Genomic DNA, 20,051 nt, shown 5'->3' on the forward strand with positions numbered 1-20,051 from the left:
CTAGTACAATATCAGATAGGAAGATGATAACATGCAAAGCTGTTATGGTGCAGTAAAGAGTTTATTAGAGGAGCTATAAACGTCAAGTACACATGATATATAAGAGGTTACGCGCGTATCACATTGAAAGCTATAGAGAATAAAGCAGCCCATTCATTTCTATGGGGAGCGGATGTATGCCGGTTTCCATAGAAAGCAATGGGATCTGTTTTAATGCCACTGATTCAGAACGTTTACACATTCAGAATCAGTGAGCGTATACTCCGTGTGAAGGAGCCCTAATACACTGACATGCATGTTCACAAATTACACAAAAACAGAACAAAAATAGTTCTACGGAGTTCTACTACACACTAGATACTAGTCAAAAATACTCAACTTTAGTAGGGGTTCTAGTGATGGATGCTGTGCACAAGTAATGCCCAGGTGGTCTCACACAGGCATATGTAAGTTCTACTGTGTCCTGCAGAGCCATTTTGTTAACATCTAATGGCCATTTTTTGAGATTGTATGGATATACATAAACTGTTTAACAAAGGCACACAACCTTTTCTGGTTTAATGGCTGCGTTGTCGTTGATTATGCTTCTCCCAAGATTCAAAATAACTGTAAGAAATATTCCCCATCTGGGATAGCCTATGATAAAAAATTAGGTGCTTTAAAACACTGGGCATTTTTCCAGCTCCCATAAACTACAATGAAGAGAGCAGCATGTTGTATAACAAACTCTCATCCTCATCGTGGGACGTTTAACTAATGAGGAGTGGGAGTTAGCAGTTGAGACTCCAAAGCTCATGTGTCCTAACCTAGGGAACCAATGTCCCAGGTATATATTCTGCACTGTGCTTATATGAGCACTGTTCAGGTCAGCAGGTTCCAGCCTGGTTTTCGGGATCTTTGCCCCAAGTGTGAGGAGTCGCGAGGTAAGTTCTATCATCTTCTTTGGTCCTGCCCTGTGGTACAGGGTTTCCAGGAGCAAATAAGAAAGTTCTTGCACAATCAGATGGGGGTAACTGTCCCAGATGACCTCAAACTATGTCTACTCTATGTGGATCCGGAGAGTTTCTGTTCTACCACAGAGAGAATGTTTCTTAATCAATCCTTGTATTGTGCTCATAAGACTCTGGCCCACCGTTGGATATCCTCCTGCTCCCCAATGCTGCGTGAATGGATCAGATGTGTGAATGTCTCTTTTCCACTTAAAAAAATGGATATTTAAGCATAGGGAGACTAAATTCTACGGTGCCTGCGACAAATGGATAGTTTCCCCTCATACCCTGTCTCAGCCTAAATACTTTGTGTTTGTCCCACGGTTCTGTTTGGATGGGTATGAGTGTATGCGCATATTGGTATGGCGTTCCCAGGGGTGGTCCTGTGGGTGGAAGGGGGGCACGCCGGTTGTTTATGGTTTACTGTGTACTATTTTTCCATGATTTGGTATAATTTGTTTCCTTTTTCATGAGGCATTCTTATATGCTCTTTATTTAGAATTTGCCTAGGCTGGTTTTGTCCATTACTTGTTACTTTCTCTTGTTTGTTTTTCTCTCCGTGTAGCCATTTTGACTTTAGTTCAGACCTATTCTTTACAGATATTTGACACCAATCTCTCCTGGGGGGTGCGTCTGCTGGTGGTAGGTTGTCCATGTTATTATAAAACTTTTACTCAGGGCCTGGCTAATATCTATATTATATGTGTTATATTGTGACAATATTGCTGTTTGTAACCGTATGGTGTTCACCTATTTATGCAAACACAGCTTTATGGGTCTTTTGACGTATTGATATTTACGCCATAGACCCTTTGTTCATATTGTAGTCATTATTACCATTGTCACCAGCTACATCTCTGAAGCTTTGATCCCCTGTCTTATATATCTATAAATTTTATATGTTAATTTAAATAAAATTTCATATATTTTTATCACATTTGTGGTTCTTCTGTCTATCTTGTAGCAACAGGAAAGGACCAACCGACCGGATAGATCAAGGACAGCGCTCACCCAATTATTAAGAACCTTCTTTATTGAACAGCACTCAAAGGGGATAGCACAATGCGTTTCAGACCCATAGGTCTTTATCAAGTGCAAATGTACTGGCCTGGGATGGCTCAAGTTCCAAGCCATCCCAGGCCAGTACATTTGCACTTGATAAAGGACCTATGGGTCCAAAACGCGTTGTGCCATTCCCTTTGAGTGTTGTTCATTAAAGAAGGTTCCTAATAATTGCGTGAGCGCTGTCCTTGACCTATCCGGTCGGTTGGTCCTTTCCTGTTGCTACATGATACGTCCCTGTGATGTCCTTCAGCTGCTGCCCTCCATCTGGTTTACCTTCCCAGGATCAGTTATTGATTGTGCTTTGGGTTGTTGTGACACTCTCACAACCCCGTCAGGTGAGCAGACTATTGTCTGTCTATAATATTTCACTCTCAGGATCGGCTCGGTGTCCCCCCCTTTTTTGTCTTTCTTCTGTCTATCTTGACATTGTTACACAATCTCTCCTGTCTGGCTGGTATGGCTTTTGTATCAGTTTCCAATCTGTGTTGTATTGGGTGGACCTCTTCTATTTGGGGCCACCTATTTTTTGATGTCTTCTGCCCTTTCTTTGACCCTTTAATAAAATGTTGTTGACTTAGAAAAATGTCTCTAATGAAAATACTCCTTGAAAAGGTATGGGTAGGATTGATATGCTGAAGTAGATTCATTAATACTGTCTTAAATTTAGTCCAAGTAAATGTATAAAATACAAATACCAGCTCACCTGTTCCAGAGTATAAGAAGGCATGACTTGTAATAGAGCGGTGCAGGGAACTCAATCCAGGCTGGGACCAGATGGAAACAGTACCAAGGAAAGAACAGTGACCATCAAAATATTGCCTACTGTAAGTCACAACTACTAAATACCGCATTCAATGTTACAAAAAAACTATTTTCAAAGAGAAAAGTTACCAGTGCATGGATGAATCCAGAGAACAATTCCAAGATTTAAAGAGACTTCCAGATTCCATAAAACATACCAGCTTTAAGAAATCATGATAAAAATAGCCAAACACTTACAACAACCCCAAACTCGTTTCAGCCTTAGTCTTTGTCAAGTTCACATAATTTATCTAAAACTAGTATAAAGAGGGTATGTCAGTTTTGGTGCACATTGAGCCAGAATTCTATTGTATTTAGCTTAATGAATCTGTCATACTATATTATACCAAGGGCTTAAATATGGCTATGAATAAGAAGACATACAGACCGTCTCCGAACGCGTCAGCTGTTTTTTTCAACAACATATGGGGAATTTTTAAACATCACAGGTTCTTTTTTTGAATTTTATAATGTCAGTTTGAAGAAATAAAAGCTAAATTTTATGGAATCACAGCTTTGCTGGGTATTGCCTATAGAGAAATACATAAGCTACACTCTAATGACACCAAACTGTTGTTTTGGAGCTACTATGGTACAGAGTCTATATCCAGGGCTGCATTTGTAGCAGACTGTAGGTTGTGTCTCCCTGATGCACAATGATATTTCCTTTAGTCTCATGTACATGCAATCTTAATGCTGTCAGAATACTTCATTCACTCATTTCTTATTGTTTCCTTTAGCTATGAACACTCTCAGTACTGCCATCTGCTGTTGTTAATCAGTAATGGATTTAAAATGTAACTTGTTTTTGCCTTTGTAGTATTGGAATTTGTCTTGAATTATAATATGCAGTACATTATTTTATGGGAATTTGATTTATTTTCCAGTGACAATTAATACTTCAGGTTAATAAGGTTACAACATAACATTAATAAGTAACATGCAAATCTCTCAGCATCTTTGTGGCTGATTCAATCCTTTCCCTTAAAGAGGGCCTTTCATGGTTTAGGGCACAGGCAGCTCTATACCCTGCTGGAAAGCCGAGAGTGCGCTGAATTCAGCACACTGTCTGCTTTCCCGATCTGTGCCCCGGTTAAAGAGCTTTCGGTGCCAGTATCGTAGCTCTTTACAGTCAAAAGGGTGTTCTGACCTACTGTCAGGGCTCGTTCACATCTGCGCCCAGGTGTCCATTCTGCAGGTTTCCGTTTCCTGCATAAAACAGAGCAGGATACGGAAACCTGCAGGAGTCTTTCTCACTCATTCATTTGAATGGGTGAGAAAGCTGTCCGGCCGTGAGCGTTTTATGCTCTCCGTCGCGAAACCGGGTTTTTAATCCAGACACAGAGTCGGACATGCAGTACTCTGTGTCCGGATTTTAAAATCCGGTTTCGCGGCGAGCATAAAACGCTTACCGCCGCTCACGGCCGGACCCGGTCTGTGCTTTCCGTCTTCTGGCATGTAGAAGACGGAAAGCACAGAACGGAGACCAGAACGCAGGTGTGAACCTAGTGTCAGTCAGGAACGTCCTTCTTTACAGCAGCGCCTATCGCGCTGTACAGTGTGAGTGGGGAGGAACGTCCATAGACGAGTATTATCAGGAGGGGAGGGGGCGTTCCTCCCCGCTCACACAGTACAGTGCGAAAGGCGCTGCTTTGAAGAAGGACGTACCTGACGGACTGTCAGGAACGCCCTACTGACTGTAAAGAACTACAGTACCGGGACTGAAAGCTCTTTACCTGGGGCACAGATCGGGAAAGCCGACAGTGCGCTGAATTCAGCGCACTGTCGGCTTTCCAGCAGTATATAGAACTGCTTGTGCCCCAAACCATGAAAGGTCCTCTTTAAAAAAAAAAAAAAAATTAAATATCTTAAATAATTTCTTTTTATACCACCATATTCTGAGAACCATATTTTCCAATGATGGAGCCTTTTTTCCCGTTATTTTGGAGGGGTGAGTTGACATTTTCAATATATCATTCAGTTGTTTTGTTTTTTTAGGTGGAATGGACAAAAGAAAGCAATTCTGGCATAGATTTTTTTTATTATTATTAATTTAATGTATTCACTGTGAGGATTAAATATCATGATAATTGTATAGTTCAGGTTTTTATGGGTATGGTGATAGAAATTATTTGTACCTAGCTTTTCTATTTTGCCAGAATAAATGAAGAGCTCAATGGAAAAATGGCCTAAGTCCAAAAATCAATATTGTGAGAAAAACGAAATTTAAAGTTTTAGCCTAAAGCAAACGGGCATTATTGTGGAATATATCTATCCAATGTAATCAGCTAATGAACACCGTTAATATATATACACGTATCTTTATGGTTGCCGCAGCAGTCGGCTTAAGTGCAATCTTATGCTAATATCGTCAAATATACCGTAAAAATTATTAAACGATGAAGAATAATAATTACCTGCCTCCCTTTTCGGCGCTAAATATGTGCAAAAGTTAGAGCCTTTTAAACAATAAGAAAAAGTTTTTACACTAATATAAACAACAGACCGGAAGTCACGATTTCAATGAAAAAATGACCAACGAGAGTGAAGTAAGTAAGTTTGTATTGGACTTAGGCCATTATTCCATTGAATGTAAATTCTTCTGCATTGAAATATATGGACTTAGGTCATTAATCCTAGGTACCTTGTAAACCCAATGCATAGAACGAGGTACAAAGAAGCTTTCTAGGTAATAATTTGAAATATGACAAAATGTGGACTTAGGCCATTTTTCCGTTGAGCTCTTCAAATAATTAAGATATTTTTAAGAAAATCTTGTTAGTCCCATATGGAGATGTAAACATATAATTGTAGTTCTGTATTGCAGTGTATAACAGCTATTGGTTTTACACTGACAAAGAGCCTATTAGACGCTGCCTCCCAATTTTAAGGCTAGGTTTACACCAGCACTTGAACTCTGTTCAGGGTTTTCATGCTCGAACCCACTTAAAAAATGTGGAGAGAAAAGTCCTGTAAGCAGCGTTTTTCTCTCCGCATTTTTTGCCCCTTTCAGGCGGAAACCGGTTGGTGACCGGGCAGACCCCATTACAATCTATAGGATCTGTGAGTATCTGCTTTTTTAAAGCAGATTAGATGTCCGTTCAGAGAGTCCCCATGCGGATCCCCCAAACAGATGCCTGAACATAGGTGCCAACCTAGCGTAAGATTGCATCATGGGAGGCTGATGGGATGACAGTACAACTGTGAAACAGCTTAGATGCTGCAATTGTTTGAGATAACAGCATTTAAAGGGTTAACTGTATGTGCTCATTATTCACTATTGGGTCTGTACATGAGTAAAGTGAGTGAGTGAGTGAGAGAGAGAGAGAGAGAGAGAGAGAGAGAGAGCGGAGGAACTCCAACTCTGAAAGGGGAGCAGATACACCACCTTTGCAAATCCTAATGTCAAGTGGCAGGTTATGGGAAGCAGGTAAAACACATATTATAATACTGTTTCAGGCTGAGGCTCCATATTGCCGAAACGCAGCTTTTTTCCATTACAGATTTTGCGGCAGTTTATTGTGACAAACTTCAAGAGTGTATTGAGCAGTAGGGAGAAGTATAAGAATATATATAAGTATAAGAAACTTCATATATATTTCCCATTCCCTTTGTAGCCACTTTTGGATTTGGCTAAAAAAAAAAAAAAAAAAATTCTGCAAAATTTCAAATAAAAAAAAGTGTTCCCACAGTGTGGGGCTTAACCTTAATGCAAGTTGTCAAAATCACTTCTAACTATTATTCTTCTTGAATTTAATGTGGTTAATTTGTGCCCACGATCATAACTGCATTTCAGGTCTTAAAACTGTCCAAGCATTTGAAAACTGTTTATACAGTATCTATTATTACAATAAAAACAAAATTAAAAATTGGAAAAACTTTGCAAGATAGCACGTCACAATCTTTGCAGAGGAAAATAAGAACAGATTTGGAATTTTGAAAACATAAATGTGCTGCACCCACTGAAAAGCTAAACCTTATCACTTCACCACAAAAAGACACCTGAGAAAATATTTTCTTCTAGAAAGTAAAAGAATTATAGTATTCAAAGATGTCAGGAAAGATGACCAGAAAATGCATTTTCATAAACGGTATCAATATTTTTGACCACTCATTTATTAGATGCAACGACCAAAATTATCAATGCTTGGGAGGCTAAAAAAAAAGATATACAGATACAATAGTGCCCCTCAAGGTACCCACAAAATGCCGACCAGAGGAAAATATCTATAGGAAAATATAGGAAGTACTTATACTTCTACCTCCTGTTCAATAAACTCCTGTCTTTGGGTCAAAAAAACTGCAGCAAAATCTGCAACAAAAAAAGCTGAGACCTCAAAATTAATCCAGTTGTGGCGCGTGCTATCCTGGCAAGTTTGCATTATGGGCTTATTGTATATTGTATTGTAATATACCTGCATATGATTTCCTACATTGGTTTAATGAATTTCCTGCATTTTTCTCAATGTAGTTCTATTGGGAGGCTTTTTTGGAGGCAGATTTTGAGGCAGATTAAGCGTAAAAAAAAAAAAGGTGTGCACTGACCCTTAAAATATTGCTGCCGAGAACTTTTTAGAGTCTCTTTTCTATTAAACCCTACCCGACATATTAGATATTAAAACATAACAAAAACAATATAAATTTGGTATCACCGTAATGAAACAGACATGTCATTTTGGCTGCACAGTGAATTCTGTAAAAACAAAGGTCGCAATAATGCAAGCACAGTTTTTCACTAATTTCACCCCATTCTGAATTCTTTTCAGCCCTCATACAACTTGGTAAATTGAAAAATAACAGTTATGGTATTTGGAAGGCTGAGACTGCTCACAGTCATCGTTTAAGGTTGCTCTGCTTAAAAGAGAAACTCTGGTAGGGTCAGAAGCCAGTCAGAGCTCTGAGACTCTGAGCCAAACGGAAGGCTGCCAAATTCTCCAATCCTAAACTGAGGCAGGGCAGTTAAAGGGGTTGTCCCATCACAAGGATCCTATCTATACTGCTTGTTAATGTGGATGTAAGACTTTTCCTAAATACATTGCTTCAGCAAAACTTCTTTGTTTGTCCACTATCTTACTTTATTCAATTCTTTGTGGACACAGCCCTGACTTAGCTGCTCATGAGTCAAGTGATGTATCTGCTTGCTCTCAGGGGAGAGAGAGGAGGGGCTAAGTTAACAGGAGCCAGCCTGTGTTTCTAGCTATTCCTGTGTCTACACCACGTGACCTAGGTCCTGCTATCAGATAGAGGAGAGGAGCTGCTTTCATTTCTTCTGTTCTCCCAGTAATCAGGCTAGCTAATTCAATTGTGTTCATTATGGCAGAGACAGGCAGTCTCTGTATGTAACACAGAATGGAGTTGCTGCTGCCTGTACTTCATAGTCCAATATGGGTGGGCGGGGCTACACGTGAATTTGGGGGTGGGGCTAAACGGCAGGTTGCATGTGAAACCCCGCCCACCAAATGATGCAAGAAACCAGGAAGAAAGAAGATTTTACAGCAGTAAAGACTGATGAGTATGTGAGGTGGGAATACCCCTTTAAAGAGGTTTTCTGTCCCCAAAGTAAATGTTAATACTGATGATGACCAATTCCTACTGTTGACCTATTCTGTGGATAGGTTATCATTATGAGAATTTGATTTGGCACCAGAAAACCCCTTTGCATTCGTTATTGAGACTACTCAGGTGCCTGTAATGGATCATAGTTAGGTTTGTGTCCTCTGTTAATCTACTGACTCCTTGGTTACTGATTTTGACTTGCTTTTATGGTTATTCATTTTCTTATTCAATTGGCTTATCAGTGAACTCCTGGACTCAACCCTGGCTTGGACACAGTTAATCTTCTGCTATAGATGTGGATACTACTATGATCTCCTCGCTTGTGTGCTTTACTGTGCTGTAGGTTTGCTGGTCTGGTCTTCAAGTGCACTTATTTTCTTACACTAGTCTTGAACTGGTAACCTGGGATCCTGTTGGTTGAGTGCATCACACCTTGCAGCTAGCTTTGGTCAAGTCCTTTGGGGTAGCTTTGACTCTATCAGCAAGACTGGTTTAAGATTATATATAACTTGTTCTGCTTGCTATCTTTGATCTGCCAGGTCTTGCAGAGTGTTTGGAAACTGGTTAATCAGCAATTCCATTACTGGCAAATTACTTATTTCTCAAATCCATTACATTAAGCATATCACCAAAATGCTCCTCAAACATCCTGAAACCAAAGGAAAAAAAACGGGAATTACAATTTCTTTAACCTTTTCTCATTTTAGATATTCACTTACTATCTCTGATGGTGGGCCCTTGTCCTTTTGGTCCTTGGTTTCCTTCCCTTTTTGATATACAGTACGTTGTGGTTTTAATTAGTTACAATTATCCAAGATGGCTTCTGTTCATGATGCTTTTCCTGTTTTATAAACCTCCTATTGTCTTGATTGATGGATTATTTTTTTTTTCCTGAGAGTCTGCCCTTTTCCTGGTATGGGATTTAATTGCATTGGAGCTGTTCACTTGACTACTTTGATATTCTTCCCCTGGATGTCTGGATATATCTTATTTTGATATGGATAATGTCTGATTGAGGTTTCTTTGGACTACCAGATAAACATCCACCAGAAAATAGACCATAGTACCCTTCACATTTAGGTCTATTCTGCTGGATCATTATTGAGTTAGAGCCTGGGCCTATAGATCCTCTGGTACTCTGGAGGACCAGTCCAACTCTGTATATGTATTAGCAAAACTCTGGATTTTGATCTGTGTTTTCTCATATAGGCATTATTTCATTTTAGTTATCAGTTGCACATATAGAAATCAAAAAGAGTTGATATTAACATTTCCAATAGTTTCTGGCTTTTCTGCTGTCTGAGGCAAGAATTGAAATTGTGCCCCCCCTTCAATTTAGAAAATTAGACTTGATTACCACTTTCGTGGGCAGCACTCAGCACTGAAGTGGCCTGAATGAGATAAGTCATTGGGCCCCCGGCGCATGTGCAGTGATTAAAAGAAGGCGGGGACATACATCCTGTCTCAGTCATATTTCATATACCCTCCAAACTCTGTTTTACTATCTATGGAACCCTATTATAGCATTCCATTAAGCCTTAGGGGGCGTTCACACTAGCATCTGTGTCCGACAGGTAGTGTCCGCTCCTAGTGTCCGTTCAAAATCTCGCACGGACATTAGGAGCGAACACTAGCTGTGTCCGTGACACTTGTCATTCATTTAAATAGCGATCGGGTGCGTTCTTTTGCACTCCGTGCCCTTCCTTCACTGTCCGCATGTAAAGATGTCCGATTTTTCAAGCAGACAGAAAAACCCGACATGTAGGTTTTTTCTGTCCGCTTGAAAAGTCGGACATCTTTACATGCGGACAGGGAAGGAAGGGCACGGAGTGCAAAAGAACGCACCCGATGTCCATTTAAATGAATGACAAGTGTCACGGACACAGCTAGTGTCCGCTCCTAATGTCCGTGCGAGATTTTGAACGGACACTAGGAGCAGACACTACCTGTCGGACAGACGGTAGTGTGAACGCCCCCTTAGTCTTAAATTTGGTTCATGCCAGACTATAGTTTTCCCAATTCCATGAGTTCATATCTGTACTAGTGTCAGTCTTATTTTTTTTGTATCTACATAGCTCTGTTGCCTCACGTGTTACAGATTGTGGATTGTTTAACCGCTTCCTGACATCCGCCGTAATAGTATGGCGCTGCCGGAAAGGACTTCCCGGAAACCGCCGCAGTATTACAGCAGCTGCATCATAGTACACACACATAAACTGTGTGCACACTTTGCCTTGTGGGTGTCAGCCGTAAGTTTCGTCTGAATGTAAAATAACAATGATACCACACAATCCCGTGTAGAAATGGAAGTGCAAGCAAAAATAGGGTCCTCCGCCCCTGTCGACATCCAAAAAGAAAATTCTGCTGCACACTCTAATTTTGCAGTCTTTTATTGTAGATACAACAAAAATTGATGCGCCATGGACATAAAGGCTGTGATAGTTGGGGTTATTTAGCAGCAAAGGTAAGCGGTTTTCCTGGGATTACAGAGGTGTTGGTGGCGCTGGGTGCCAAATAAACAGATCAGGTGATACAATCCAAAATAAGCGGCTTTATTCAGCTTACACAGGAACAAAACAACAAACAGCTGAGCCCACACACAGGGCAACACCTCACTTCTTGAATACCATAAGTAAAAAAAGTAGTCAGACTGTTTCTTACCCCTTGAAAATGACCTTTGCTGGAGGTGCCAAACTCCGTCCCTGGACTTGTGGGGAGCATACAGCAATAGAAGCAAACACTTGAGAGAAATGAAGTTCGCAGCACTCCAGGGTCTTCAGTTTATATTAATCCTTTATTTCTACATAATATAAAAAACGAATAGTACACAACACAAATAGTGCAAAAGTAAGGAAAAAGACGTGATTTAAAAAAGATGCCTTGGTCTATTCTACCAAGGGCAAGATACTCTCTGAGATTTCATCTCACCAGTCTGGTTCAAAGTCCTTTCTGAAATCCAGTCCTCTTGGGACAGACCGTCTGTCTGTCTCTAACTGGTCCAAGGTCCACCTGTGTCTGCAGGTCACAATCTGTACTCTCTCTCTGGAGTTAGGCTCCTTCTGGAATCCAGTCTTCTTGGCACAGGCCACCTGCCCGTCTCCAACTGGTCCACAGTGCACCTGCTCCCTGCAGGCCAATAACAGGACTGTCTTGCTGTGTGCACTCACTCTGGAGTGGAGCCCCTCTCTCAGCTATGGGTGTGGTCAGAGTCCTTTTTAACCCTGTTTTGGGCCGCTCTATAGTGCCCTCTAGGTTCACACCCTTACAAGGCATATACCGTATATACTCGAGTATAAGCCGAGTTTTTCAGCTCAGTTTTTGGGCTGAAAAAGTCTGCCTCGGCTTATATTCGGGTCATTACGGTAATACCGTAGTTACAGACCCGGCATACAGACATGGGGGTTGGTGCCGGGCCGCAGCATCGCCACGCTCCTGGCAGAAGTACCGTAAGTACTTCTGTAGTTTGTGCTGCCAGGAGCGTGGCGATGCTGCGGGCCTGACACCTGCCCCGGTGTCTGGATGCCGGGTCTGTGCTGCGTAGTCTGTAGCTATAATGGCAACCGCTCTGCTCCAGAGCAGTCACCATTAGAATCGGCACCTCCACTGTAACTCTTACAGTGGTAATGGCGGAGTTACAGTGGAGATGCCGCCATGCCCCTGGAGAGAGCGGACGCGACCGCTCTCTCAAATGCGGCCCTGTAGCGCTGGGGTGATCCCCGGCTGCCAGCAGGAGCGCGTACCTCGGCCGCCGGAGCTGAAGGAGAGATCCCCGGCAGGAGCACATACCTGAAGACCTCGGCATGCAAAAGAAAAGCCGGCCGTCGGCAGAAGTGCTAAGGGGAAATCCAGGCAGCGGAGTCTGCCGGGGATTCCCCTCAGCGCTTTTGCCGGTGGCCGGCCACAGTTCCCCTTCAGGTCCGGCGGCAGAGGTCTTCCTTCAGGTCCATGCTCCTGCCTGCGTCCGGGGATTCCCCTCAGCTCCTCTGTAAAGGCTCCCCAGCTGCAGTGCTTTTCTTTTGCAGGCTGCTCTATGCAGCCTGCAAAAGAAATGACGATTTTTGCAATGTATTGCAATGCATTAGCATTGTAATGCATTGCATTAGTGATCAGACCCCCTGGGGTTCAATACCCCTAGGGGTCTAATAAATGCAAAAAAAAAAGTAAAAAAATAAATAAAGTATAAAAAATTCAAATCACCCCCCCCCTTTCCCTAGAACACATATAAAACTAATACTGTGAAACATATACACATTAGGTATCCCTGTGTCCGAAAACGCCCGCTCTACCAATCTATAAAAATATTTTTCGTGTATGGTAAACGCTGTAGCTGGAAAACAAAGTTGTCTAACTGCCCCTTCCCTGAGACTGTTTTTTTTTTCCCCCCACTTGGAATTCAGCCTGGCTGAATATAGGGGATCTGCAGTGCTCCTATTCCATCGTGAAGGGGTTAATAAGAGCACTGCAGATCCCCTATATTCAGGCAGGCTGAATTCCAAGTGGGGGAAAAAAAAAACAGTCCTCAAGCTCAGGGAAGGGGCAGACAGACAGACAACCAAAACACCCCCTCCCCTTCCCCAGCAACTACTGCATCCAAAAACTCCGACCATTTTAATTTTTGAATTTTTCCAGTAGCTGCTGCATTTCCCCCCTAGGCTTATACTCGAGTCAATAAGTTTTCCCAGTTTTTTGTGGTAAAATTAGGGGGGGGTCGGCTTATATTCGGGTCGGCTTATAATCGAGTATACGGTATGTGTAAAGTAGAAAGATAGATCAATTGGTAATGGGATGTTTCAGTCATCCAACTTTCCTCATGCGTGATCTATGTAGGAAATGCTAAATTTTCAGGGGGGGGGGGGCCTCTTGGGACCATATCATACTGTGTATGGGGGCCACTGTGGAGTTTATAATTATGTGTAGGGGCCACTGTACAGCATATGATACTGTGTGGGAGCCACTGTGGAGCATATAATACTGTATGGGTGCCACTGTAGAGCATATAATACTGTGTGGGGCCACTGTGGAACATTTTATACTAGGTGTGGGTCACTGTAGAGCATATTACACTGTCCCAGTATTATTTACTGCTGCTGCTCACTCACCATATGCTTGATAACTGCAGTTGCGGTTACTAAAGCTGTATCCCATTCAATTACCCGTCACTATTAAGAATTTGCTCTAGGGAGTGGATAGGGGACCATGGACAAAAGTTTGTACTGGGGCCCACGAGACTTTAGTTACCGGAACATCACTGACTGCACTGGTTGCCTATTCACTATATAAACTTATCACCCTCATCCACAAAACTCTCCATGGTGCTGCACCTCCCTATATTTTCTCCCTCATCTCGGTCTATCCAACTGACACAAAATACTACACACTATAAGGCCTAAAAGGGGTTATCCGGGACTAAGAAATTTGGACAAAATGTAGGAAATGCTTGTTATACGAATGAACAAACACAACTGGTACCTTTATGTGCATTTCAGCCATCTTTACCATTACTCATATTTTCAGTCTCTTGTGATGCTTCCTGGTTTACATTTCCTGGAATATCACTGCTTTTGAAAGCAGCACTTCTCAGCATCCGAAAACTGCACCTCCTAGCAGTTTTTCATTCATGCTTAGTACACTCTCTGATGATGTATAATATGTATTATGTGATGGGCAATGCGGATACATGAATGCATATACGTGTAAGTTTACCTATATACAAGAAAATTCAGACAGCACCTCCCAATGTGAACAGGTGCAAGCTACTGTGGTAAAATACATAACAACAAAAAAAGTATAGCAGCACTGACACAGCACAATGGATATAAAGAGACCGACCGACTGGCACAGTGGGATAGAGGGCCTTGCCCATAAAGGCTTGCAATCTATGAGACTATGCACTGGATCCTGCTTCCCCTGTGTTCACACTGTAGACCTGTTCTGGGTCCAAGAGAAGTATGTTTATTGCCCTGTGTTCATACTGTAGACTCATATTTGGGTCCAAGAAAGGTATTACTGGAGGGTCCTACCTTAATGAGATTGCCTTGTAGGGGCAGGTGTACTTCCTACTGTTTGATCAAATATATACAACGAACAACCTTAAATTTATATATTTAGTCTATAGACCATGTTAGCATTTTTATGTGCCTAATAGTAGAAATTCAGTTTTTAGCTCTGTTCTTTACATCCTGTGTGCGGTGTCAGAGTGCTGCTATACTTTTTCTGTGTGTGTGTGTGTGTGTGTATATATATATATATATATATATATATATATATATATATATTCACACACACACATATATACACACACACACTGTATATACTCAAGTATAAGCTGACCTGAATATAAGCCGAGGCCCCTAATTTTACCACAAAAAACTGGGAAAACGTATGGACTCGAGTAAAAGCCGGGGGAAGGGACTGGAAAATTCAAAAATTAAAATGGTTGGAGTTTTTGGGTGCAGTAGTTTCTGGGTGCTGGGGAAGGGGACGGGGTGTTTTGGTTGTCTGTCTGCCCCTTCCCTGAGCTTGAGGACTGGGTTTTTTTTCCCCCCCACTTGGAATTCAGCCTGGCTGAATATAGGGTATCTGCAGTGCTCCTATTAACCCCTTCCCAACAGAACAGGAACACTGCAGACACCCTATATTCAGTAGACCGGGCACTTTCAGACACAGGGATGCCTAATGTGTATGTGTTTCACAGTAATTTTCTACTTTTATATGTATTCTAGGGAAAGGAGTGATTTAGAACTTTTATTTTATTTTTTTATTATATTTTTTTAAAGCTTCTTTTTTTCACCATTTTATGGGAGATTCTATACATTACAATTGCAACTTGTCAATAATATATATATATATTTTTTTGATTGACTTGAGTATAAGCCGAGGGGGGCTTTTTCAGCACAAAAACTGCGCTAAAAAACTTGGCTTATACATACATACACACACTCTTATGTTTATTCATTTAAGATAGAATACATGTGACATTAATGACACAACTACATGCCACATTAGAAGGATGAGTTTTCTAGAGTCCAGTGAATTTTTTTTTTTATACACAACAGGCTTTATTGCTAGTAACTAACAATTACTGAAACATGCACACACCTTAACACATGGCATATTGTGTATACATATTCATGAATAATCATTAATGGAAACATAATTTTTAAAAACTATTATTTTTGTAAACACAATCCTTACAAGTATGCTGGAATAAATACATCCTATGTATTTTCTAACACACCCAAGTAGTGGCCTCATTCTTTGTTCACATTAATATAAATATGGTTATTTACATGTACACAAAATGACGTCTTGTAATGAGAAATAATGTACAGGGGAATATGTTAACAAAAACTATGAGTAAACAGAGAAAGATAATCAAAGAGGATTAAGAATATGTTGTGTATGAATAACAAAATGTGGTATAATTACCAAAAGGAGCAAAGGAAACAGAATTAAAATAGTATCTTTTAATTATCGTTTCATTTCATTTCTTATAGTGGGAATGCAAGATCAATTTTTACCCCTGTCATATTAAGACACTCCCATAAATGTCAGTTTTTAATTTCAGATTTTGAATTTATAGCCGAAATAAATATAGCTGGCAAATAATATTGTTGCCATATATACATTTTAACCCTTTAGTGATTTAATGTATTTTAGCCTTAGACCACTAAAATTTTATACCTCAGCATTTCAGCTTTCTGAACTTTGCATGTTATTTCTATGTAGATTTACAAGACCTTGTATTATGTGGAGACATAACACTCTTTGATCAGTTTTTATTACCTTTTCTTTTTGAGAAGTGACATGAATAGAAAACATGAATTTTGGCGTATGAATTTTAAGGTTTATGGCATTTTATCAAGTAGATTAAACAATGTATTAATTTTATTCTAGGTTTCATTACAGATGTGGTGATACCAATTGTGGTTTTTATGTTATTTTTTTTCATTAACAAGGAAAAAAAAGTCTATTTTTACGTTTTTCTGCAGCAGCATCTTAGGCCCCGTTCCCACGGAGTAAAGCGCCGCTCATTTAAACACGTAAACACGTGTCAGAACAAGGTGCTTCAAAACAGATCCCATTGACTTCAATGGGTGCTGGCTTACGCACGCTACACATTGAAATCAATGGGTTATAACACCTCTCATTGATCTTCTTCCTTTGTTCTTAGAATATGTAAGATGTCTTTTTTTATCTGAATAATGAAAGTTATATTTTATACGTCGGTTTGCTGGATGCATTTTTGTGGATGCTGGATGTTTATCAGCCTCATATAGTCCGGGGCTTGCTCCGTGCAACCACAGTAAATCTGCATCCAAGTTTATATGTGGGCTAGATGCAGCAGTTTATACTTTTATGATCTGTTTGAAGCACCTCGCTCTGACATGTGTTTACATGTCTAAATGAGTGGCGTGTTACTTCGTGGGAACGGGGCCTAAGGGGGTAAATGGTAAGTAAGCTTTCTGATTGATAATGGAGGAAGTGATATTATGAACAAAAGTCCACGGTACCTCCTCCCCTGGAGTCATCTGAATTGACAGGTGCAGGAGAATAAAAACATACTTCTACTCTCTGTGCAGACTGTCAGCTGCACATAGTCCCTGCACACTGGTTAAAGTGAAGCTTTATATTTGCTAACTGTCAGGTGGGGCAGATGGATCCCCATCATAGCATCAGGGATAGAAGTGGGATTAGTAGAATCTGTAGTACATAAGTCAGAATAATATGTATGCAAGATATGAAGAATATCTGTGGGCAAGATATGGAGTGTGCCCTGTGTTTTGCCTAATTGTATAATATGAGAGGCTGAAAAAGGCTTTCTGACTAATCTGGCCAGCAGCAAACCTGCCTTATTGCTATAACGAAAGAGCAGGGACTTCATCTATGATCAATGGAAAACTGCATTTCTTTCACACCAAGTGTTATAGTTAGTTTTTGCAGACTGTCATGACTTGCTGGTAGTAGGGTTAGCAGTGTTCAGAAAACTAGTGTGAGCTACACGGAGTCGTGCACTCGTAAGTTGCCACTGAGTTTCAGTTTCTACTTTTCAGTGCTGATACATGAGAAATTAGAAGTCCTCTAAGGTATTCCAGAACAATGCTGGATCAGCTATTCGCTAATATTGATGGAAAGCAACATAGATGGTCCCTACTAGAGATGAGCGAACAGTGTTCTATCGAACACATGTTCGATCGGATATCAGGGTGTTCGCTATGTTCGAATCGAACACCGCGTGGTAAAGTGCGCCAAAATTCGATTCCCCTCCCACCTTCCCTGGCGCCTTTTTTGCACCAATAACAGTGCAGGGGAGGTGGGACAGGAACTACGACACCGGGGGCATTGAAAAAAATTGGAAAAAGTCATTGGCTGCCGAAATCAGGTGACCTCCATTTTAGACGAATAGTGGATTTCAAATCCGGGTCATATGAGAATGTGAACTTTGTGACTATGAGACAGGGATAGCTGTACAGGCAGGGATAGCTAGGGATAACCTTTATTTAGGGGGGAATGTTATTAAAAATAACTTTTTGGGGCTCTATCGGGTGTGTAATTGTGATTTTTGTGAGATAAACTTTTTCCCATAGGGATGCATTGGCCAGCGCTGATTGGCCAGAGTACGGAACTCGACCAATCAGCGCTGGCTCTGCTGGAGGAGGCAGAGTCTAAGATCGCTCCACACCAGTCTCCATTCAGGTCCGACCTTAGACTCCGCCTCCTCCAGCAGAGCCAGCGCTGATTGGCCGAATTCCGTACTCTGGCCAATCAGCACTGGCTAATGCATTGTATTGGCGTGATGAAGCAGTGCTGAATGTGTGTGCTTAGCACACACATTCAGCTCTACTTCATCGGGCTAATAGAATGCATTGGCCAATCAGCGCTGGCCAATGCATTCTATTAGCTTGATGAAGCAGAGTGTGCACAAGGGTTCAAGCGCACCCTCGGCTCTGATGTAGCAGAGCCGAGGCTGCACAAGGGTTCAAGCGCACCCTCGGCTCTGATGTAGCAGAGCCGAGGGTGCACTTGAACCCTTGTGCAGCCTCGGCTCTGCTACATCAGAGCCGAGGGTGCGCTTGAACCCTTGTGCACCCTCGGCTCTGCTACATCAGAGCCGAGGGTGCGCTTGAACCCTTGTGCACACTCTGCTTCATCAAGCTAATAGAATGCATTGGCCAGCGCTGATTGGCCAATGCATTCTATTAGCCCGATGAAGTAGAGCTGAATGTGTGTGCTAAGCACACACATTCAGCACTGCTTCATCACGCCAATACAATGCATTAGCCAGTGCTGATTGGCCAGAGTACGGAATTCGGCCAATCAGCGCTGGCTCTGCTGGAGGAGGCGGAGTCTAAGGTCGGACCTGAATGGAGACTGGTGTGGAGCGATCTTAGACTCCGCCTCCTCCAGCAGAGCCAGCGCTGATTGGTCGAGTTCCGTACTCTGGCCAATCAGCACTGGCTAATGCATTGTATTGGCGTGATGAAGCAGTGCTGAATGTGTGTGCTTAGCACACACATTCAGCTCTACTTCATCGGGCTAATAGAATGCATTGGCCAATCAGCGCTGGCCAATGCATTCTATTAGCGTGAACTGAGTTTGCACAGGGGTTCTAGTGCACCCTCGGCTCTGCTACATCAGATTGCTACATCTGATGTAGCAGTGCCGAGTGTGCATCAGATGTGTAGTTGAGCAAAACTGACTCAGCACTGCTAAGTCTCTGCATTCGCATAGGAATGCATTGGCCAGCCTTCGGCCAATCAGCGCTGGCTCTGCCGGAGGAGGCGGAGTCTAAGGTCGGACCTGAATGGAGACTGGTGTGGAGCGATCTTAGACTCCGCCTCCTCCAGCAGAGCCAGCGCTGATTGGTCGAGTTCCGTACTCTGGCCAATCAGCACTGGCCAATGCATTTCTATGGGGAAAAGTTAGCTTGCGAAAATCGCAAGCTGACAGGGATTTCCATGAAATAAAGTGACTTTTATGCCCCCAGACATGCTTCCCCTGCTGTCCCAGTGTCATTCCAGGGTGTTGGTATCATTTCCTGGGGTGTCATAGTGGACTTGGTGACCCTCCAGACACGAATTTGGGTTTCCCCCTTAACGAGTATATGTTCCCCATAGACTATAATGGGGTTCGAAACCCATTCGAACACTCGAACAGTGAGCGGCTGTTCGAATCGAATTTCGAACCTCGAACATTTTAGTGTTCGCTCATCTCTAGTCCCTACCCTTTGAATATGTCTCCCTAACATCTACAAGGAAGGGAAAGTGTTCAGACATAACCAAATCTGCTATTTTACGGTTCATGGCCTAAAATGTGGCAAGCAAGAGGTATACAATAAATAATAAAAAAAAAAAAAAAAAGCATACTCACCTGTTCCTGCCGTTCTCTTGCCAGTATCCATTCAGTCTTGTGCTGGAAGTCCTGCACCTCATGTGACTGTTCAGTTCACTGTTGAGTAAATGCGCGCTCATTTTTGGGACAATACACATGTAAAGAATAGATGTGTAAAAATAAGACTCCCATTGACAATTTTTTTACACATATAAAAAAAAATATCATTGAAGTCAATGGGAGTCTTTTTACACGTGTATTCTTTACATGTGTATTGTGCCAAAGTGAGCGCGTGTTTACGCCGTGTGA

The sequence above is a fragment of the Leptodactylus fuscus genome, chromosome 5 (assembly GCF_031893055.1).
Source record: "Leptodactylus fuscus isolate aLepFus1 chromosome 5, aLepFus1.hap2, whole genome shotgun sequence".
NCBI lineage: Eukaryota > Metazoa > Chordata > Amphibia > Anura > Leptodactylidae > Leptodactylus > Leptodactylus fuscus.